At 40.9% G+C, this 23,830-nt stretch overlaps 1 protein-coding gene across 2 annotated transcripts in view; it reads right to left on the bottom strand.

Moving 5' to 3' along the window:
- Positions 1-19,414, bottom strand: part of PRDM1 (PR/SET domain 1) — a 127,994-nt gene extending 108,580 nt beyond the window's left edge. Inside the window, exons 1-2 of one of the 2 annotated variants that reach the window (XM_045012105.1) lie at positions 19,336-19,414; positions 19,202-19,243 (exon numbers count right to left, since the gene is read on the bottom strand). The gene's annotated coding sequence lies outside the window, so the exon portion shown is untranslated. Of the gene's footprint in view, positions 1-3,889; positions 3,972-19,201; positions 19,244-19,335 lie in introns of those variants that run through there. The other variant, XM_045012107.1, reaches the window with a different exon arrangement.
- Between the last annotated feature and the right edge of the window lie 4,416 nt (positions 19,415-23,830).

Genomic DNA, 23,830 nt, shown 5'->3' with positions numbered 1-23,830 from the left:
GATGTCTGAGGAGAAGGTACCCACTTTATAACTTTTAGCCCACTGATTAGAGCACTGGCCTGGGATATGGGAGACCCATATTCAATTCCTGCTTCTCAGAGAAGGGGGGGAAAAGATTTGATTTAGTATCTCCCACATCCTAGGTGAGTGCCCTAAACACTGGGCTACAGAGTCAGTCATTATCAATCTCTCTTTCTCTTCTCCTCACCCCCAATCCCTGGGCTAATAACAGAGAAGAGAGAAAGAGGGAGAGACTATGGCCCAATGGTTAGAGCACCCACCCAGGAGGTGGAAGACCCAGGATCCAGTCCTTCTCCTCACATCACTCTTTCGTTATTCATCCACAGTGGAACAGATGCAAGAGGAGAGACCAAGAGAGCCCCACACCAGAATAGTCCATTGCGCTATAGTTAAAGCACTCTCCTGAGACAGGGGGGCTGAGATGTAGGGGGGCCCCCTAGTTCAGATTCCTGCTCCCTGCCAGAGCAGGAGAAAAGGTAATTGAACCTGGATCTCTCACATCTCAGGCAAGTGCTCTAATCACTTGGCTTAAAGGTGCAAGATGGGCCCCACTGCCACCTCCAGGGCCGGCTCCAGACCCCAGCACGCAAAGCGCGTGCTTTGGGCGGCGTGCCGCGGGAGGGCGGCAGGCGGCTCCGGTGGACCTCCCGCAGGCATGCCTGCGGAGGGTCCGCTGGTACCGCGGCTTCGGTGGAGCATCCGCAGGCATGCCTGCGGGAGGTCCACCGGAGCTGCGGGACCGGCGACCGCCAGAGCGCTCCCCGTGGCGTGCCACCCTGCTTGGGGCAGCGCAATTCCTAGAGCCGCCCCTGGCCACCTCTGGCCAGATTTTGAATGGGGACTGACCCACTAGGTGTCTTCTGAGCACACCTACTGGATCAGGCCGCACACATGACTTAAGGCTTGTCTACACTGGCACTTTACAGTGCTGCAACTTTCTCACTCAGGGGTGTGTAAAAACACCCCCTTGAGCGCTGCAAGTTTCAGTGCTGTAAAGTGCCAGTGTAGACAGTGCACCGGTGCTGGGAGCTATTCCCCTCGTGGAAGTGTTTTTTTGTTTTGTTTTTTTAAATAGTGCTGGGAGAGCTCTCCCCCACTGCTGGTGCCGTGACTACACAGCCATGTTATAGCGCTGCCATGTTACTAGTGAAGACATGCCCTTAGGTGACTGTTTGCCTATCTTTTCCAGTTTGTAAATCATTCTGGGGCTGAGGCAAGAAAGAGGCATCTAGATGCCTAGAGGGAGGCAGCAGTGTGCATTCTCAGAGGCAGAAACATAAGCATCGAGGAAACTTTTACTTTGAAAACTTAGGCACTGAGTGAGCCTAGGCACCTACAGGGTTCAGAGCAGGAGTTCTGTGGATCACAGGGAAGCCAAAACTGGGATTCTGTGGATCTGGACCTATCCCCCCCTTTTAAAAATGAATGTTGTGATGACAATTGGTGGAAAGTTTAGATTTTGTGTTAAAACTTTCAATCCATTTCATATTCTGTAAAAGGTCATATTTTTTTAAATTCCAGTAGAATCATTTGTAAAGTAAACAACCCCTGCAGTGTATGCAACCCAAATACTGAAGCATTGTGCTAAGTGTCTGAGGACCAGAAAGTGAAACTGACAGGAGCAAAATGTATACTTTAGCAGAATTTTATCCAAATTGAGAAAAAATGCAAAAGGTAAATTAAACAGCCTGAACAGCAGCAGTAAATTAATTTTTTTAAATTTCAGTTTTTGTAAAATAAGGTGTTATCTGTAAAACAGGTAAGTGCATGAAAGCTAAGGATGCAGATTTTATATTGACAGTGTCCTTTTAATTTAATACAAGATCTTGTTACATATTGATATGTTTTCAGTAAGCTGTCTTTAATGATAATTCTCTCTTGAGTCATTATAACTAATCAGAACCCAGTAGTGTCCAGAAATCGTTTATTTTTTTTCAAGTCAGGAGATAGTCCACTTAGACATTTGTCTTTGTTTTCCCCTAGTGTATCACAAGTACTCTCAAACAGTTTGATATAGAATAATCTGAGTCCATGCTAAGATATTAGACCAGATACCCTGTTCTGGCTGAGTTCCACTCAGTGCAGGAAAGGGTGGGCAAAAGTAGCTATGCAGGGGATGGTAGGGTTACTCTAGCTTGTGCCCAGCTGCTTCTGACCCAACAAGGTCATTCTGATAGCCAGAGTTCAGCAGTGCTCTAGACACATCCCATTTTACCAGGAATGTTCCTATGGGGTAGCACAGAACTGATATGCAGGTTCTATACCACTTGGGAATACCCCCTGTAGAGGGGAATAGGAGGAAGGTGGGAATCTCCCCTATACCAGATTCTGGGGACCATTCTCCTGGGTTTATGGCCTTTTGCACTTAAAAGTGGTGCAAAGAAGTCATAGTGGAACACAGAATTTGTTCTGTTTGTGAAAGGGGAAAAAAATAATGTAAATGGTTCCTTCCAACATGAGTTATCAGGTGCTCTTCACTGATACATCTGCTTCAACATACTGATCACCATTCTTAGTACAGATCCTTACAGCACCCTCTATAGTTACCTCCTTCAATGCTGAGAATAGGATAACTGTTACTACTTGCTTCCTATCCCTTAACCTGTTTTTAATCCATTACAGGACTTTACTGCTGATCCTATAGTTACTACATTTATTTAGTAGTCCTTCATAACAGATTATCAACAGATCTCTGAAAGTCTCCAATTATATTATTGTTCCCCTTTTCTTTTTGTTTGTCCTTTTAAAGAATCCCAACATATTAGGGGCATGATTTGCTCTTACAGAAATGCTCATCTGTCCCTACTATTACATTCCATCTTTCTGCTTACTAGCTATCTTTAATTATTGGTATTGGAGACTCAGTCAGCTACAGTATAATCATTAGAAAATCTTCAAAAGGTGTACAATAGAACCTCAGAGTTACAAACATCAGAGTTACGAACTGACCGGTCAACCACACACCTCATTTGGAACTGGAAGTACACAATCATGCAGCAGCAGAGACAAAACAACAACAAAAAGCAAATACACTACAGTACTGTGTTACATGTAAACTACTAAAAAACAAAGAGAGAAAGTTAAAAAGATTTGACAAGATAAGGAAACTGTTTCTGTGCTCGTTTCATTTAAATTAAGATGGTTAAAAGCAGCATTTTTATTCTGCATAGTAAAGTTTCAAAGCTATATTAAGTCAATGTTTAGTTGTAAACTTGTAAGAACCATAACATTTAGTTCAGAGTTACAAACAATCTCCATTCCTGAAGTGTTTGAAACTCTGAGGTTCTACTGTATATGTTACTAATTATATTACCTATTTTGTCAGTTCCTCCTGATTTTGTCAGTAGCTCAGCTATCGAGTTCCTCACTTTCTTTAGAACTCAAATGAGTAAAATCCAGACTTGGATATTGGTTGCCATGTACTTTCTAAAGTTTTCCCTGTTCCCTTTTTTTTTTCTTGTGAAGGAGGAAAGGGAAATTCATCACTTTCTGCCAATTCACCTTCATAACTGGCAATGAGTAATTCCAGAGTAGTTATTCCCCCCCCCCATCATCCCTTATGGTAAAGACTGACATAACAGTTCCTAGCATACAGTTGCTAAGAAAACCCCACTGTTTTCCTCAGTAACTATGTTAACCTTCGTTATAGAGTACTATCAGAACTTGCCACTGGGCTTAGGCCTCAATCCTGAAAGTTGCTGCACTCAGTCTTGTTCCAGCAAAGTACTTAAGTACATACTTAGCTTTAAGTATTTGAGTAGTCCCATAGATTTCACTGGCACTACTCATGGAAGTAAAGGTACTTAGGTAGATTCTTAAGTTTTTACAGGATCTGAGTCTTACTACTCAACAGGACTACACTACTCACCTCATCTGGATTGAAGTCAGTGTTACAAGAATTTTAAAACTCTTGATTTTATCATTTGAGCCTCAGTCAGAAATACACATGCACTTTCAATATCAATGTTTGCCAACACTTAAGCCTTATATTTCCACTTCCTAGTGCAGCTATTCAGAAGTATTGTATAGCAAGCCTGCCATTTATGCTGAGGATTTAACAGTCTACATTAGCTCTGTGGCATGTAAAAAAATTAAGCAAAAAAGTCAGATTTTCTGCGTATAAAGTTGTTGTTGTAAGAGGTGCCAGAAGAAATCACTTTGAGCCAAGCAGTTGGTTTGATGACTCCACTAATTACAGGCCAGTGCTTCTCCTGCTGAGCTGAAAAGGGCCAAGGTTTGTTGTCAAGCAGACTGATTAGCCACTGTTACCCATTAAGACCACCATTTGAGTGTAGACAGAGACATGGAAGGAAACATAAGAAGGCGACATGTGCATAACCAAACAGGCTACCTCACTGAAAAGAAACCCCCTAAAGCCACATTCTGCTTCATTAGCACATGAAAATAAGGTAATTTAATACTTCACTCTCCCATCAAGAGCCAAGATCCATCATTCATGGAAATGGAGTTTTGATAAGGTAGGGTGTTTAAATGAGGCAGAGACATTTCTTGAATGTGTGTCACTCTACTCTTATTGTTTAATGAGAAAAATCCAACTGTATGTATTTAAGTCTAAAAATCACTTTTATTGTGCACTCCTTTAGAATATAGCAAAGTCCATGACATGGATAAAATGGGTTTGGGTTTAGCATCATTCTCTTGTCTTGAATCATCTTTATACTTTTTAAGAGTATTTTCTCCTGGTTTAGTTTCATATTAGAAATTTAGGATTGCCCATCTTTTTGTCCCTGGAAGACTCTCTGAATAAATGGATATTTTGTTGCTTTTTGACATCACAGGTATCAAGGAAGTGAAACCTGAGCAATTGAGAGAGGAAGAAACTCATAATCAAACTGTTTAAAACTCTGGTTTTCATTTGTCTGGGTTTTTTGGTCACTTATTTAACTCAAACTCCTGATCAAAATAATAAAATCTCATTATTAAAAGATTAAAAATTCTCACCTTGCAGTTACAGGCTTAGAAATCTCCCACTTTAGTTCTCTGGTCCTCCACTAACACCTCAGCAAAACCAAGGAAGACAAAACTTGACAGTTTTGTTATTTAAAAGGAACAGAAACGTTTAGACCTTCTTTAGCTCATAAACAAGTTGAAAAAGGCACAACCCCCCCACCCCATGTTTTTTTCCTTTTGCTGATTACCGTAAGAATGAAACATAATAAGTGGCACATTCCTCTGAAAGAAAAATGTCACTGTATGTAAATAGTGCAAAAGAGGTCTTGCTTCATCTAAAATGCCTGCTCTGTTATAGCAGTGTTGTGGTAGCCATGGCAGTCCCTGGTATTGCCAAGTCTCTCACAGTAACTGGAAATTGCAGAAGTGTACAGCTAGGCTAACTAAAAGTTTGTTCTTAGGGCTTGTCTAACAAAATTATACTGTTTTAACCATAGTGGTACAAGCCATCTAATGTGGATGCAATTATACTGGTATAAAGGTTAAGCCGTAAGGAAAGAGGAATAAAGCATAAGACACCTTTATAGTGACATAACTGTGTCAACATAAGGGGATGTACTAGTATAACCATTTTGGTTAAAAGAAACAAAAAACAAACAAACAAAAAACCACACCCCCACCCCCAAATCAACATAGTTCTAAAGTGGTACAAGGCCTTGGTCACTAGCAGTCATTAGAAATTTTAGGAAAACATATGAGAAGTCAAGAGTTGTTTTGTTTTTACAGAAGCTTTTATAAAGGACTTTGTTTGCCTGGGAGTAACTTACAAAGTGCCTCAATGTGCGTGCTTTATTACATACACATAATAGAACATTAAAACACCACCCTTTAAAAATGTAGGTAAAAACAGTAAAGGTGCGGGAGAGGTTCTAAAAGAAAAAGGTATATTAGTGCCAGAAGTGATTAAACTGGAATTCAACTTTGGAGTAACAAGGTTCTGAGTAATGGAAAAAGATGGAATGAGCTGATTGATTTCTGGGGTGGAATGAGCACCCTAGGGCCTAGCACAGCAAAGGCTGATCTCCTATCCTCATCAGATACATTAAACAGGGTGGTATCTTAACAGAAACGTCCACCAGACCAAGGCTCAAGAAGCTGTTCTTGAATATACTGTAGCCAGGGCCTACAATATTAAAGGCTACAAACAAATTCACTCAGTAGTGTCAGCTTAAAGTCAACCCACCACGTCATAGGCAGCCAATGCTGGCATAATAAGATTACAGTAGCTCAAGCCAGTGAGCATACATGCTGTTGCTTTCTGAATAATGGAGAAGCCCCTGAAATGGGAATTACAATAATCCAGCCTCGTGATCACACCAGCACGTGTTGCTGTTGCAAGGTTGTCATGAGATAGGGGCACACACTGTGCACACTGCACAGCTGAAACAAACACTTGCTAATCATGTCCAACACATGTCTTTCCATGGGATGGGTATGAACAAGTAAGACTAAAATGCTTAATTTGAGTCACAATTTCTGAAAGAGTCCTCTCAGTAAAAGCATCTTAACATTGGTCCCTACCCACCACCAAGACTCCAGATTTTCTGGGCTTGAATGCATCCAGCAGGCAATATTGTCCAGGAATTCATCAGAGCAGAGACTGAACTTGCAGGTCCATGAGGAAAGACACATGGATTAGAAAAGGTGTCAAAAGATCTCAGATATATTGAGCATGGAATCATGCTCAATATCCTGGTTGAGAACAGCAATTCAAATACCTGAGTGATGACACACATAGTGGTGTAACACCACTATTTGACTCCTTCCTTCCAGGTATTTCTTGAATCATTTGAAGACAATTCCAGACACACAAGCTGTTTTCCTTAGGCCATGCCTACTCTAGGATTTATTTTCTAAGATTTCTACAATTTTGCCACTAGTTCAGTTAAACTTAGTAGGAATTTTTTCCTAAAATTTCCTAGTGTTGATAAGGCCCTAGTGCTGATCCAACAAACCCTGGTCAAATCATATCAAAAGCTGCCAAGAAGTCTATCATGATCAAAATGGCCAAATGACTCTGATGTAATGCCAAAAGGAAATCACTCATGACTGTGACAAGGGCAACCTCAATTCTCATGTAAGATATTCATGTCTTATAGAAATCCATTCAGACATACCATCATAGCAAGCAAACATTTGACAGTGAAGTGTAAAACATTAGCTCTGTCTAAATAAAATTATAACAAACAAATATGTAAAGCCTCTGCTTTAAAAAAAGTAAGTTTGAGTAGGACAGAGAGAAGTATTGGTCAAACATTTAAAGATTTAAATAGCACAAATCCAATATAGTTTAGATATAAAAACAAAAGAAACTAAATAGGGTTATAACCATATTGTCCTAACTCTAATCTGATTTTTAAAATACTGTACAATGACTCAAAGAATGGAAAGAGACGTTTTGATGAGTGTCACCATGTCTCTCACATGATCATCTTTCTCCATTATCCAAGAAAAGAAAAAGAAAAGGAAGCTATGCAAAGACCAGGTTTGAAAGTTGTGCTTAAACTGCAAGGAACTAAAAAATCCTCTTCCTTTTTGGCATAGTTTTTTTTTTAAGTTGTAAGTAAACTGGAATACAAGAAGCTAGTTTCTTTCCTCCTTAGCTATTTTGTTTTAACTTGCATATATTTGTGAAAGGTTACTCACCAGCCTAACATCATTAGTCCCGTGGTAACGTTCATTGCCTCTGAACAAAATGGTTTTAAGTCCTTCTGACAATAGGTCAATGAACTCCGTTGAAAGATTAGGCATCAGTTTCAATATTTGACTAGAGGTTTTTGTTGCTAGTTTTTCTCTTTTAATTACTTACCAGCCCTCAATCTGCCACATCCTGAATTGAATACACATACATAATAAGCAAATCCCTGAAAAAAGTCATCCCAAACCAAGCAGAGTTGCAACTGGTTTTCTAGTGAAAACTTGCTAACAATGAGCAAGTTGAAAGGTCAGGGTGGGTAAGCTGCATGGCCCCTTTCCCTTTTCTCACTACAGCAACACCTTGAGGACCTTTGATCTAAATGTCAGTGGTGAAAATACACAAACAGATACTTTCCTATTATACTCACAGGTGTACATTCCTAAAACTGTTACATTCCACTACCTTTATCTGCACTGAAAATCAGTACTTCAAAAAAAGTGACCCCCTTCTCTCCTCAGATCATATCAGTATCAGAAAACAAAGTTATCAGTGTAAGTATTGTATTCTAAACACATAGAGCCTGCCTGATATTACACTGAATAAAGCATCATGTACAAGGATAGGACTAGTCTGTTTTGCTACTTTTACTCACATTGAGTAGTAGCTTACTTTGCAGATAGTCTGGGACTACTCACAGACTAATATAGTGAAAAGCACGAGAAAAGAATCTGCTCCTGGGCCAGCCTACTGTTGAGGAGTCCTGGGCTCAAGGCTAACTTGACATGTCCACGTCTGTTCAGTAAGAGTTGGCAATGGGGGATGAGTGCTTTAGCATATGTGAAAATACCCTTTTAGGCACCACAATTCCTAGTTTTCAACAGACAGTGGGGTAAAAAAGTCGCTTTGCCTCCCCAGCCTTTTTTAAATACCTTAATATATTGTGTGAGTGTTAAGAATATTCATATCCATCTATTGATGTGTTTGTACATTAGTGTTTTACAGGGCTCTGAGAAGATTAAACACTATATAAACGTCAAGAGTATAAACACAGAAGAAAATTATTATTTCTGCTGTGTCAAAAAGTGCTCTATACGTGCTTGTGACATGCCTCAGTTTTTTTATACTGTGCATGAGTATATTTGAAAGGAATATTTCAAAGAGTAACTAAAAAGCAACTATCTCAAGCTGGCCTAGTTGTACAATATGCTGTCCCCATCTCTTTCAGCTGGAAAGGATTTTGGAAATGGATACTCAGACTCCCTTCTCTAAAAAAATGGCGTGGGAAGAAAAATACTACTTCAAGAACGGTTTAGAAAACAGCATGCAACATAATTTCCAGGACTCATGTAGAAACTACTGCTCTTTTGGGAGGTGGATGTTTAAAAAAAAAAGCCATAGACAGTGTGCCTACCTTTTAAAGGTCAATTGGCTGTTTGAGTGCTTTATAGTGCAGGCAGTACTTTCCCCTCTCTTTTAAAAACCTCATAAATAATAAATGTCAATATAGGAGAGGAGAGAAAAGAGAGAAACCACTAAGAGGAGTCAATAGCCAACTTTCCTCTCCACCAATTTTATTCCATGTTTATCAGCAGTTTGGTATTGTACTCCTACCATTACTCTTTTAAAAAAACAAAAACAAAACAAAAAAATACACAAAAGTTGAAGTATAAAAGCCATCATCTAAAAACCTGCAGGCATTTTAAGAGCTGCAAAGGTTAGAAGGGTAGCTCCTAACTCTAAACAGCATCTATTGTTCCTTTTTTCCCCCCTTTGAATTACAAAAGGGAAGAAAGATATTACTGGTTTTTACCTCAGTAAAATCCCAATTCATTTTTTTTTAAATTAGGTGATCTTATAGAACAATGTTCTTTCCAGCAATTGGTCAGACATTCTGGTCTTTCCTTTTATTGTATTAATAAATTCCATAGAAGATATATTAAAAACAAGTAACAGCAGAGAAACACCCAAGGAGCATGTTTTAGGATTCTGTCAAGACAGGACAGATTGATCTAAAGCAGGGGTAGGCAACCTATGGCACGCGTGCCAAAGGCGGCACGCGAGCTGATTTTCAGTGGCACTCACACCGCCTGGGTCCTGGCCACTGGTCCAGGGGGCTCTGCATTTCAATTTAATTTTAAATGACGCTTCTTAAACATTTTAAAAACCTTATTTACTTTACATACAACAATAGTTTAGTTATATATTATATAGACTTATAGAAAGAGACCTTCTAAAAATGTTAAAATGTATTACTGGCATGCGAAACCTTAAATTAGAGTGAATAAATGAAGACTCGGCACAACACTTCTGAAAGGTTGCTGACTTCTGATCTAAATGTAACCCCTTTTGGGGTTTAGAGAGCATGGCCCCTTTAAATATTTTTCCTAGGGGTGAGAGGGAGCAATGAAAAAAAAGGAGGGAAACTCAGGGGTGTGGCTCTGGAGCTCTGGGGGAGAGAAGGGCTGCAGCCCACAGGCCCTCACAAAGTGAAGCAGCGGAGAACTTGCCTGAAGCCTGAGGGCTTGGCTACACTTACAAATTTGCAGCGCTGCAGCAGGGTGTGAAAACACACCCTCTCCAGCGCTGCAAATTGCGGCGCTGCAAAGCGCCAGTGTGGTCAAAGTGTGGTCAAAGCCCCAGCGCTGTCCGTTATTCCCCACAGGGAGGTGGAGTACGGACAGCGCTGGGAGAGCTTTCTCCCAGTGCTGGCGCTTTGACTACACTTAGCGCTTCAAAGCGCTGCCGCGGCAGCGCTACTGCGGCAGCGCTTTGAAGTGCTAAGTGTAGCCACAGCCTATGAAGGACAGGGTGGCTGACTGGGGACACCCCAGGACAGGAGCCAGGAGGAGCTCTGTGCTCAGGAGGAATCGCTCAAGAAGGACAGGCCAGAGCTGGACCCAGTATCACTGCTGCCCAGAGCTGCTGTGAATACTGGGGCTTGTGACTCTGCAGTGGGAATAAGGAGGGAGGCTGCTAGCTAGTTAAGTGGGGAGGTGGTCGGTCTGTGTGGCTTTGCAGAGAGCAGCAGAAGAGGACACCGAGGGGTTTGTTGGCGCCGAAGATGACCAGGATCATCCAAGACTCACCACTGGACTGGAACTTTGGCCAGGACTCCTGAACTCTGTGTGCAGACACATTGCTCGGTGTCTGCCCTTTCAAACTGTGCTACCACTGGGCCTGTGGGGCCCTTGGTTTGGCTGCAATGCTGTTCTGCTGCTCCACCTATATCTCCCCTTGTCGTTTTTCTCCTCTCCTCCCTCTGTAAATAAATACCTCCCTTTGTTATATCCATTGTACTTTTCCTGTGGGTGTTCACTCTGGGGGGTTTGGAACAGGTGCCCCTGGGGTGGAAGGGATTTTTCCTGCTGCATTCCTGCGCGCGCCATCTCTTGGCCAGAGCTACCTGCAGAGCAGACTCCATCTTGGTCATGAGGGTGCTAAAGTTAAAGTTTTTTTAAAAAACTGCTATTTTAGGGCCAGGAGCATAAGCAGCTGATGTGCTTTCACTTGGAAATAGTAAGGAAGGAGTTACAAGGCAAGGCTCTGATCCTGCAAGCACACACCCAAATAACTTTATGGTTGTGCATAGCCCCACTGGGTTCAAATCACACAAGTTGGGCCCTCATCCCACAACTGGATCTAAAGAACATGATGTCGTGCCAAGTGTTGGAGCAGTTCTACAGCTCCAAGGCTGGTGGTCAGACAGAGGAGAAGAAAGGCTGCGACTTGAGCCTATAATAGCTGTCTGGGGACAGTGGCTGCCAAGGCCTACCTCACCTGCATGGCCTCCTTCTGCCTGGAGCACCTGAAGCTTCACTAAGAGAGTCTGGCTTTCAGGGGTCACCGGCTGCACCTGCCCATGATGGACCTTCAGCAGAGGAAGGGCCTGGAGCACAACAAGCTCCTAGAGTTCTACTGCCGGAAGCACATCAACCACATCTGCTGCCTCTGCCTGGCCAGCCACAAGCCATGCACCACCAGCCACCCGGTGCAGGAGGCCAAGGCAGAAAAGGAGTCACATCTGAAGAACAGACTGACAGAGCTGTATAATCAGAGTGAAAAAGCTTCTCAGGCATTGGATGAAGTGAGGATGCAGCAAAGATAAGCCAGGGAGACAACTGCCCGAAATATGGGTTTTCAGAGAAGTAAATTCTTGGTGTATGTCTACACTAGCAAGCTTACAGTGGTGCAGCTGTACCAATGCAGCTGAGCCACAGTAAACCTTCTAGTGTAGCCATTCTATGCTGATGGTCCCGTGAATGTAATTAATCCACCCCCAATGAGTGGCGGTGGGTATGTCAGCGGGAGAAGCTCTCCCACTGACATAGCGTTATCCACACCAGTGCTTATGTTGATGTAACTTATGTTGCTCAGGGGTATGAATAAACCACCCTCCGAGCGACATAAGTTATACAAACATAACTGGTAGTATAGACATAGCCTTGGAAATTAAAGCTTTAATTGCAGAAGAAAATAAGGCAATGAAGAAGACTGAAGAAGAAGAAAAGCAAGTCTTTGAGAAGTTTGGTTATGTCCATAATGTCCTGGGAAAGAAGAAGAATGGATCCATGTGACTGCACCCTTGCCCTTATGCAGATCTGATTGCAGAATGAGGCACTAAGGCTTTGGCTACACTTGCACTTCAAAGCGCTGCCGCGGCAGCGCTTTGAAGCGCTAAGTGTAGTCAAAGCGCCAGCGCTGGGAGAGAGCTCTCCCAGCGCTGTCCGTACTCCACCTCCCTGTGGGGAATAACGTACAGCGCTGGGAGCCGCACTCCCAGCGCTGGGGCTTTGACCACACTGGCGCTTTGCAGCGCCGCAATTTGCAGCACTGGAGAGGGTGTGTTTTCACACCCTGCTGCAGCGCTGCAAATTTGCAAGTGTAGCCAAGGCCTAAGAGTGCAATTCTGACCCTGCTGAAGTCAATGAGAGTTTTGCTATTGATTACAATGGGGCCAGGATTTCATTCTGAGTATTTACAAGACAGAAGCATGTGAGTAGGCCTTGCACAGGCTAAATATGTAGGAATGACTGTCTGGGTATGAGGTGTTACAGAGTCATGCCCTTAGCTTGTAAAATGATAAAGGCCTACAAGATCAATCCCTAAATAAATAATTGCAGAAAAAAGCAATCTAGGATTATATGTATAATTTCTTCTGTCACTTTTAAAAAGCAGCTTCAAAAGTTCTTACAAAAATTAAAAAAAAAAACCTTTCAAAAGTATTCTGCTTGACTGTGGGCAAAATTTACATAAATGCCTAATCATTTCTAATTTTAATAAATACTATTCTGCAAAAATTCTGTTTTAGTTTTGAAATTTCTTATTCTAGTTCCAAAAAAAAAAAAAATCACTATTAATCACAAAATGTCTACATCTCCCACATCTTTCTATATTCATGCAGTTTCACAAATTACAAAAAATGTTGCATTCATAATATCATTGTTATAGAAATTATTCTCCATTGCATCAACTACGGTTTTCTTACTGTTACATTCTTAAGGACTGAACAAAGATGTGGTTTATCTTATCAGTATACATATTAAATCCCAAGGCAACCTTTTACAGCCAAAAGACACATTGTCAGCACAGAAACTTATGATGCAAGTTTATGCCCCTTAATTATATAATTAGCATGATCTCTTTTAGCTAGAGGATGCCAAACAACATACAGAAGTTCAAGAGAATCATGAACATAATGAAATAACCAAAACTTTCATATCAAATTATTTCTTACACCTTTGTGATGTCTAGAAATTTTGTTGGACTAAAATCTAAGGGCCAAATTCGGCCTACAATAAAATGTTTTCTACCCATGCATCATTTCATTGGAAGCATAGGTGCTGGAACTAGAGGTGCAGGAGTGCTGCAGCACCCCTGACTTGAAGTAGTTTCCATTATATCCAGGGTTTAGAGTTTGGTTCAATGGCTCTTAGCACCCCCATACAAAAAGTGTTCCAGCACCCCTGATTGGAAGTGAATGTTAGCAGGATTGGACCCTTAGCCATGAAGTACCACATCTTGAGGCAGATCCTCAGCTGGTGTAAACTGTCATAGTTCTATTGAAGCGAATGCCCCCTTAAGAATAAGTGAGGTAAAAAGTAACAAAGTGTTTACTGAATGAAAAAAATAGGCAAGAAAGACTGAAAGCCTCCCCCCCCCCAGCAGATATTAAGTACAATGGATTGAAAAGACAGACATTCATTAAACTGTCCCACTCAAGATCAATTTGACAGCATTGCCCTTAAATTTAGAATTTAGTCAGAACATTTCATCTCACAGGCAATCCACATTACCAGGAGAACATTGAATCTAGACATGCAGTGAAAAGTTAAAAAAAAAAAAAAAAAGCAACTTCTTGTGGCCTTTTGCAGCACAGTTTCTACTCAGTTAGTAAAAAAAAAAAAAAACACTAAGAATGAAAAGGGAAATCTGTACTTGTGCCTGTGTCATATCACACTTGACTGAGGGAAAATAAATCCTGCACATAGTATTGGTTATTTGTATTTCTATTGGAAGTCAGTTGAAATTTTGTAGTTTCATACATTTCCTGCTTCAATAAAATATTAGTGAAATTAAATTATTTTGCTAAAATTTATTATAGTAAATAATTTTAATATTTTATAATTCTGATGGAATAGGAAAGTTGGAACGGGTAAAGTAAATTGCTAGTCAATTAAAAAAGGAAACTCACTAAGTACACTCATATCTGCTCGGAGCATCTACTATCTACTATTATGCAAACTCTTTATCTATCTATCTATACAGTACTTATATAGCTCTTCATCACCATTGTATCTGGGCCATATCTTAATCTTGTTACACTTTTCCCCTTGAAGTTATTATGGTTTATAAACCCCAGGAATAACTGGGGGATGATTAAAAATATATATTTATGCAGTGCCCCTTCACCAACTGTTGGTGGAAAAAAAATGTTCAAAAAAGGGAAGATTTTTTTTTATTACCCCCAGCCCTCTTTTTCACATACACACACACACAAAATCCTCAAAACTCACTCTGCTCTCCAAAACCATGAATTCTGATAACCATATAAAGACAATACCTACTTCATGTAGTAATACTTCATTTTGCTAAGAAAATGAACATTTTTGTTTACAGAACTGTTAAAAGAATGTAGGCAGCCATCTGCCAAATTATATTATACTTTCAAAGGGAAAGAAAACTTTAGCCTAAAACCCGTTGCAAATGAGCTATTTTAGTAACAGTGCCCTCACAAATGCTCATTAGCCAGCTGATACAGAGAAACGATTATTTCTCCACTTTACTGACCAAGTAGTGCTAGTCCTTACTATTCTTAATGCAAAAGATGTCAGATTCAAATTTGTAACTTATTAGTACTGATACTACAGCCTGGTTAAGAAAAGTGTCAAGAATTTGGCAAACAGAGTAAAGTCATTGGGGGGGGGCACCCTTTCTAAACTCCTTTACATCAAACAAACTGTTAATAAGAGGGTTGCCAATAACAGTGTTTAGGAACCTTTAATCACAAATGCAGTATCATCAGGAAGCTATTTATAACACACCTACATCTGGTAAGCTAGACAAGGCTGGAATGTTTCTAAATATAACACTTCTATTCAGGTGTGATTAAAAAGGTCTGATTTTAAGGAGGACAAGTACATTTAAGAGCTCTGAGATGGATTACAACATATATGATTAATAAAACAAATTCTATTATAAGAGAAAAGCCACCAAAGGCTGAATGGAGGAGGAAAATAAGGAAAATGTTATTCTGTCTTCATTCTTCCATGCTTCTGGAATGTGGGTAGATCATAGTAAAACTTTAAGTGGCAAGAAGATTAAAGGAAAACTGTTAAAGCCAAGAAGGACACTAACATCATCTGGTGTAAATTGGCATAGTTCTGCTGACTTCAATGTATCTATGCTGATTTACATCAGCTGAGGATCTAGCCCACTAGCTTTACAGAAGGTACTGTCTATTAAAATTGTGATTCGTTTAGAATCAAGGATTCCATGGCAATTAAAGCAAATCTTGCCATAGCTAGAGCTACTTTGTCACAGTATTTTTCTTTTTGCTTTAAATAGCTTTGTAGGCATATGCACTAATAAAAGATATAAACCTTGATAATGTGCTCAGGTTTGTCATTTCATAGCATCTTCAGGAGTGCCAGGCACTTTACAGAAAATACATCAAAAACAGATTTCTGCCCTGCAGATCTTACAGTATAAGGACCAATCATTCTACAAACCCTACCAAGTGTATTGTTTATTATTAAAAATTGTCCCAATGACTTCAGTGGACTGCCTCACAGTAGCAAGAACTATGTTCATATAGTAAGCTGTAGCAAGTGATGGACTTGGAAAACAAGGGAGAAGACCGAAAACAGAAAAAACACAACTTATGGAGATATGGCAATATGATTACTCAGTTTAGGCATGCATACATATATTTTTGTGGATCAAAATTCATTGTGTGTGTGTTTCTGTGGACTTACGACACATTTTTCATACAGGACATTGCAGAAGAGGATCTTTAAAGCCTTGTCTTTGGACATTTTTATCATGTTAGAATATGATTGTGAACATGAATGGAACATGGATTCTAATATGACCCATTTAGTGAAGATGTGCCCTAAGAGTGACTTGAATAAGGTGAAGGAATTAACAATAGTGGCAAAAATTCTTAATTGCAGTTCCCACATGGTTTCATGGTTAAGCATACATCCCATGCACTGAAAAGTATAATAACTATAGAAACAAACATTTTGTCCAATATTCAAGGCAAAAAAATAGAAAAGGATGCCAACTATAAAACTAAATTAGCTGCCAGCACTCAGAGGTTTGCAAAAAAATGAAGCCAAATATCCGTGATAGTTATTTACTACAATATTTACTTAAGCACCAAAAGGCTAGAAACCATTGTCATAATTTTAATGCTTCTAGTGAAAAAATAGTAGCAACTTCTCATAATATCCAGAGTTTCAGCTGGAAATGCAGTACCTAAATATTTTCCATTATCTTTCTAAATATCATTTGGGACAACTGAATCAGTAGCATTAATGACAGAAATAAATAAATACATATATCTGCTACACAATGCCAGTTACTTTTTTCTGCACTATTTTCTGGGGTCCAGGTGTTTCAGTGTAATACTTCAACAACAACTACTTAATATTTTGTATTTACACTTTTTAAAAAGTTAACATTTAGAATGGTACCATTTGTTGTGGCTATGTATGATTGATCAGCTTAAAATAAAATGTAAAATAATGGTAAAGAGTCTTTCATCAATACACAGTTAGTAGAGAAGTAATTGATGAATTTTATTAATTGACCATTGCTGCTAAGTTGCATTTGTCTTCTAGCCACTGGTGTGAATTTTGCAAATTAATAAAACATGAAATCAAGTATACAGCATTACTGAAATGTAGTTTTGTTCATTAATGCTGAAAAAATAGTTGTCTATTTATGACTCTTTCCAAGCATAATAGTAACTGTGCTGTATTTTGAAAAAGTAAGGAAGACTTAGAAACATGAGACCTTACTACAGCACTCTGCTATTATCAGTTTGCTGAGAACATGAGTGATACTGAAGCTTTTGGCAAGATTTAGCAGGTTCGTGAATCAGCAAATTGAGAGTGTGGCTCTTCTGTAATAAATCTCTTCATAAATGTTCATATCCTAAGGGTATGCTCAGTTATTTCTGTATTTTACAGTTAATTGTATTAATACATCTCCTTTCACATATTTTTACATTGGATTGTAATGTTAATGTGTAATTTTTCCTTGTGGAATTACTAGGTAACATGAGGCGTAATGAAAAATTACAGCTCACGTAAGTCTTTGAGTTTTAAAAAATGCTTATTATTGGTTAGAATCATACAAAGAAAAATATATATTTCTCTTAAATTGTATTAATTGCTTTTTAGAAATAAATTCACTAATTTTTTCAGTTAGAAAATTTAATAGTTTCTTACACAAGACATTTCCAGCTGATTGATGAGGAAAATAAACCCTGGGTTTTTGTTGTTTTTTTTAAATATGGATTGTGCAGTTGTGTTATTCAAAGTGAAGCTGCTATAGTAGATTGTACTCATTATCACTTCCAGCTATAAACACTTTACAAAAGTTATAGATTTTGTTTCACGTTTTGGGGTATCACACCTGCTTAAATAATTTTGTTTAGAAATATTATTTGCTCTTTTAATTTTCTTTTTTTTAAAGTATTAATTTGTGGGATTCAGTAACAACTACCTCTTGCAAATGTAGAAATACAAATTGTTTAGAGGCAAAGCATTGTAAATACGGTATAATTAACAAGAAAATTAACACAATGTCTTATTTGTAAGAAAATCTCAAAATCCTCTCTGTATTCTGCAAAGTTTTATAGCTCTGGTGGAATTAAGAGTTAGCATTTATCGATTAAAACAGAATTCACTTGGAATAGAGAGTTAAAACTTGAACTAATTTGTCAGCCACCATTATCACTTGGAAGGACATGCAGTTTATTAAAGACAACTACTGTGTGATAAGGACAGGATAGATACTAATAACCATGCCGTTTAAATTGCTTGAGTTGGCATTATGCCCACGTTCTTCAGTTCAGTATATCAACGCACTTGTTGCTGGCAAAGAAAGAGAGGAACTCCCTCAGATCTGAAAATACCATACAAACTTCTCTTTCAAAATAAACGATGAGAATGAACTGTCCTGCTCACTGCTTATGTTTCCGTTTGGCAGAGAGGAGAAAGACAAAACTATCACAGTAAAAAAAAAAAAGAAACCATCTTCCTAAATAGTAAAAAATGGGAAACCATAAAGATGGGGCTCTCATTTTGAAATTCATGTGTACATAGTAGTCCTACGTTTCGTTTATGTTAATGTTGCAATTATAAACAAACAGTTGCTTTGTCAATTCCCCCCCCCTCAAAAAAAAACCTTCTTGCTTTCAATGACTAACCTATGAAAAGTAGAAAACTCCTGGTGAATCCAATGATTTTGTTACAGTTTATTACTTTAAAAAAAGTGTATATTAAGTTGCCTCAAAAGAAATAAAACACATTTGTTTCTATTTTAATTTAAATCAAGACAAGATTGATGTTACCACGCAATTTACAAGTTATAGAAAGTGTTGTCTTGACCATTGTAAAGCTGCGATCAAGAAGGTATTTTATGCACAACCATTTCCTTTCAGTTTATACCAAAACTCAAATTAAGTTTATATTTGAGACACCTTGAGTATTGTGTGAAGTTAGACTTCAATTTCATATATGGAAAAACTAACTATGAAAACATGTTTTCTTCATCATCTTCTTGAGTCCCTGTTAAAGAAAACGTGTATTCTCTTTGGACAGGAAGAATTCCTCAGCTCTAACATACATCCCGGTATATAACTGAAACAAACGACATGTTTGTTAAATACTTTATATTACCCCAATTGTTCAAATAGTGCCTAGTAACGGGTCAGCATTACCCCATTCATCAGGAGTTCAGTTGAACAAATATGAGTTTTGCTGAGACAATGGGCCTCAGCTGCATGACAAATACACGATATGACCTTGAATTTTAATCTTTGGTGAAAACGTGTCTTACCTTTTTTTGCAAATCGTCCTCCAGCGTCTTCAAGTGAATGATCTAGAAAAATAAAAACAAACTCCAGATGTAACAGGGCAGAATTTGAATCCAACCATCCACTTTGCTAGTTTTTGTCCAGACTAGTTCCTCACCGTTTGAACTACAAACAGCAACTTTCCCGTGACACTTATTTTTACTAGTGAGCAATAAAATCACCCCGTTGTCCAATTAATGTGCGCATCAGCGTTTTCATGTGCCTTTCACCATCTTGTGCGAGGGGGGGAAATGGAAAGGCAAAGACATAAAAGAGCATCAGTGACAAGAGTTTCAACTCATTTATAAATCCAGATAAAAGTTAATAGTTAAACTCCTTCCTCTCTCCTCCACCCTCCCAAGTGCTGATGTCCTTTAAGAAATGGACTGTTTTTGTTCTCTTTTACCAGAGGCTAGACAATCTGTCAACATCTCCACTTTATTTACGGGTTGAGCAACAGCAGTTCCTCAAACATCAACATTTTACGTTAATCCTGGAGATAATCCACTTCTCTAAAACTAAGAGATCTGCCAGCATCTGTATTATTTGTTTTTAAAAACCAACAGTAAGAGTCTCGATCTATCTTCCCTGCATTCAGAAGAAAGCAGGAAAACCACCCCAGAATCTCCCCACTCTCAGTTCCCTTCGCCTGCCCCCCCAGACAGCCCCCCACAAAAATATCCCCTACAGATCCCCCACCTGCTCAAGTCTAGTGGGATTTCACAGGAGAAAACAAAATCTTCCAAGTGGTTCCTTTCGGGCGATTTCTTCAACCCGTCTGGAGGTCTAAACCTGAAAAACAAACACCTCTATTGAATGCAAACGAAGCTTTGGGGGACTGAGTTAATTCTCCCGCAGACAGCTATTCTCGGTGTCTGGTTACACAAACATACCTACAGACAGGTTGGAGAGAAATCCCTTAGAAACCAAAAATAAATGCAAAGGGGGGTGTTGTTTGGCGCGTGTGTGTGTGTGTATCTGGAGGGGGAAAGACCCCTAGGGGAGCATGCCCCGGGCAGCTTCAATGCTAGGACGAGGAGGCAGGAGGGGGGTGGGGGGGGTATTAAAACAATAGGAACAAGCTGGGAAGGGGCAGATGCTCCAGAAAGTTTTAAAGAGCTCGTGAGAGAGAGGGAGACTTTCCCCTGGCCGGGGAGAGGGGGGTGTGGTTGGGGGAAGGAGGGGGGCTGGGCTCCAGTGCCACCAGCCCCACCCGCGCGTTTGCTTGGCCACTGGCCAACGCGCCGAACTTACCTGCGGTGCCCGCGGGGCGCGGGGGGCAGGCGGAGGCTGCGGCTGCCGGGAGCAGGGAGCCCCCTGCCTCATCGCTCCCCGAGCACAAAAGGAAGCGGGGCGGCCGCCGCACCGAGCCGCGGGGTGGGGGAGCAGGCGCCACCCCAGGAGGGACACAGCCCCCAGAAAGCTTATAAATCCCCGCGGGCGGCCCCGCCCCTCCTCCGCCACCGCCTCACAGCGGGGGGCAGCTGCCCGGGGGGCCTCGCGCTCCCGTGGTCGCCCCGCGGCGGGCCGGGCCGGGCCTGCAGGGGGGAAAGAGGCTGCGGGCGGGGGGCGTTCACCGGCCTGTTGCTCTGCCGCGGGGTGGCGGTGGGTTTACTCTGGGGGCTGGGGGTGCTGCGCGGGAGTAGCACTGGCTGCACCTAGCAGCAGTAGCCGCCGCCCCCGTCACCCGCCGCGCTCCTGCCCCGGCTACTTCATTGACATGGAGGCGGTGTGTGTGTGTGTGTGTGTGTGCGGGGCGGGGGGGGGGGTATAGCCAGCTCCCCAAATCTCCCCCTTCACCCTGCCCAGCCCCCTGTGATTGGGCAGCTTCCCATCTGTCACGTGACACTCCCCCCCAGGAGCTGCTTCACTTTCACTTCGGTCCCGCAGCGAGGGATCCAGGGGGAGTGAGGGCGGGTGGTTGCGAGGGGAGGTAGGTGGGTGACAGCCTTTGGGAGGGGGGTGTCTGGGAAAGTGACAGTGTCTCCTGGAGAGGGGGCAGGAGGCCGGGTGTAATGGGACTGGGGCAGAAAGGGGATGTGTGTGGGGGGGGAGGGGGGGTAGAAGGGTTGCCCCCAAAAGATAGAGGTGATTGATGAGCCCTGAAAACTCTCCTCACTCTCCAGTTGGCTTCCTGCTGTGTCAGTACAGCTCAAAGCACACGCACTAAGACACACTCTCGCCCTCCCTGAGCCCCAGTCCCAGCAGGGGCAGGCGAACAGTCCGGTTGCGTGTGGCACTGACTTAGCTGTGCTGCCCCCGCAGAGATTACAGCCCTGGGGCTGGGAGCTCTTGCAGTAAAGCACATTTTCTTACTTTAAATAGAAAGTAAAAAGGAAGATGGGTGGACGGGGCGTGGAGACTTATAGGAGCCTGTTTGTGGGAAGCTTCCCAGTGGTGCGCTGGAGGGGATTTGCGGGGGGCCTTCGTTCATATTCCAGTACCAAACTGAAGGCTGGATTGGAATGATTTCCTTGCTTTCTGATGAAACTCACACCCACTCTGGAAACTACTTAATCATCTCTGCCAGCGAGGGTTTATTTTAAGGGCTGATAACAATCCAGCTTCAGAGCAAGTGTTCTGCCTTCTGAATAGCAAATCGCATGAAGTATTTTCAAACGGTTTCCCATGCAAGAGTACCTTAGGTCTCTTTTCAAGGTCTTCCCCATCTCTACCCCCGCCCCCATTTGAAATGATCTGCACACCCAAGATTACTCAGATCCAACAGGATACTACTCTAACAATTCTCTCAGTGACTCATGTTTATACTAGGGATGAAGCTTGCCCACCATACATTTTGAGAGCTAAGTGTAAACATTTCCAGCATGTGCACTTTAATACAAGTATGTCAGATGTTTTCTCCTCCCTCCTTGGTTATGATGTAGTGGCTTTGTTTAAATGGGAAAAGGAATGATTAGATTCCCCCTCTTTTCACTACAAGCAACCTCATAAGAACGGCCATACTGGGTCAGACCATAGGTCCATCTAGCCCAGTATCCTGTCTTTCGACAGTGGCCAATGCCAGGTGCCCCAGAGGGAATGAACAGAACAGATGAACATCAAGTGATTCATCTCCTCTAGACCATTCCCAGCTTCTGGCAAACAGAGGCTAGGGACACCATCCCTGCCCATCCTGACTATATTTCTGGTATACTGAGCTTATCAACTGGTAAGGGGGGAATTTTTTCAGGAAGCCCTTTGTTAAACTATTGGCATAATTCAAATGGTAGGAGCCAACTGGGAGGGGTATTCCTCCTCCATTCAAGAGTTCTTGCACTTCCTCTGAAATTATGATTGCCTGCACTACACTTAAATTGATAATGGGAGGTGGTCAGGTCAGCGACCACATAACAGAGTGGATAATTCTCAACAATTACACAAAGATGTGATAGCACTTACTTTGTTAATTATTATCTCAGATGCAACATTCAGAGAGAACATGATGCCTTGTGTGAGTCAGTTGGCATTGGTTTATTAATGCTTTTATTTAAGTTCTTGCTTTCTGTCATTTTATCAGCAGTCGCCAAACATGGAACATCACACCTTCATCACCTTTAATGAAGTAATCTTCATCCATATTCCCCTGGGACCTAGTCATAAACACAGCTGTAAAGTTGATGAGCTGTGGCACGTGCATGCTGTAAGACACTGGAGTGCACTAAAATTTTGCTCCATATCATATAAGACTACTTGAGAAAGAGCAATTTCTGACAACTTGTAAGTTCCATGAATAGGCAAAATATACCTGGGATCATGGTTTTGGGTATACTACTGCCAGGAAAAGAATAAAAGCTATATAATATAGATTCCTGTCTACAACCATGGTCAATTACACCGACTTCAGAAGAAGGTGTAAAATCTCAGATAATATAATATTTTACCATAGGAGACTTTTCCTCTGACCCAGTTTATGCCTGGAACCATTAAATGTGATAGTTTTTGTCATGTTTGTCTTAGTTACTGTAACTGAAAATGAAACTTGTTCATAAATGTTTATCTCTTGTTTGACTATATAGTAGTGCCTTGACAGTATTCTGTTGCAGTGAGTTCCACTCATTAATTATGCTTTGTGTAAACAAATATTACCTTTAAACTGTTTTAAACTGAGTCCTTGTTAATTTTAGTATTCTCCATGTCCTTTTAATATGTGGAACTTTCATTAGGAGTACACAATAGTGCTATTCCATACCATTCATAATTCCATCAGATAGTCCCTTAATCTTCCCATTTCACGCATGGGGCCAAATTCTGCCACCTTTCCTCACATTGAGCAGCTCCTTACTGTGCCAGACATCCCAATGAAATCAATAGGCTCATTCAGAGTAAGATACTACTCACTGAGTATCTGACAGACTTTCGCTCTAATTATATGGTTCCCCCAACTCTCTCCATCTGTAACCATAACATACTCATTAAACAGGACTAATGGCTTGAGTTGGGGAAAGAAAACATTTTAACAATACAGGAACTCCTCACTTAATGTTGTAGTTATGTTTCTGAAAAATGCGACTTTAAGCGAAACCATGTTAAGCGAATCCAATTTCCCCATAAGAATTAATGTAAATGCGGGGGTTAGGTTCTAGAGAAATTTTTTTCACCAGACAAAAGACTCT

Source organism: Mauremys mutica, chromosome 3 (genome assembly GCF_020497125.1).
Source record: "Mauremys mutica isolate MM-2020 ecotype Southern chromosome 3, ASM2049712v1, whole genome shotgun sequence".
In the NCBI taxonomy this organism is placed as follows: Eukaryota; Metazoa; Chordata; order Testudines; family Geoemydidae; genus Mauremys; species Mauremys mutica.
This window is presented reverse-complemented; position numbering and strand designations above follow the sequence as displayed.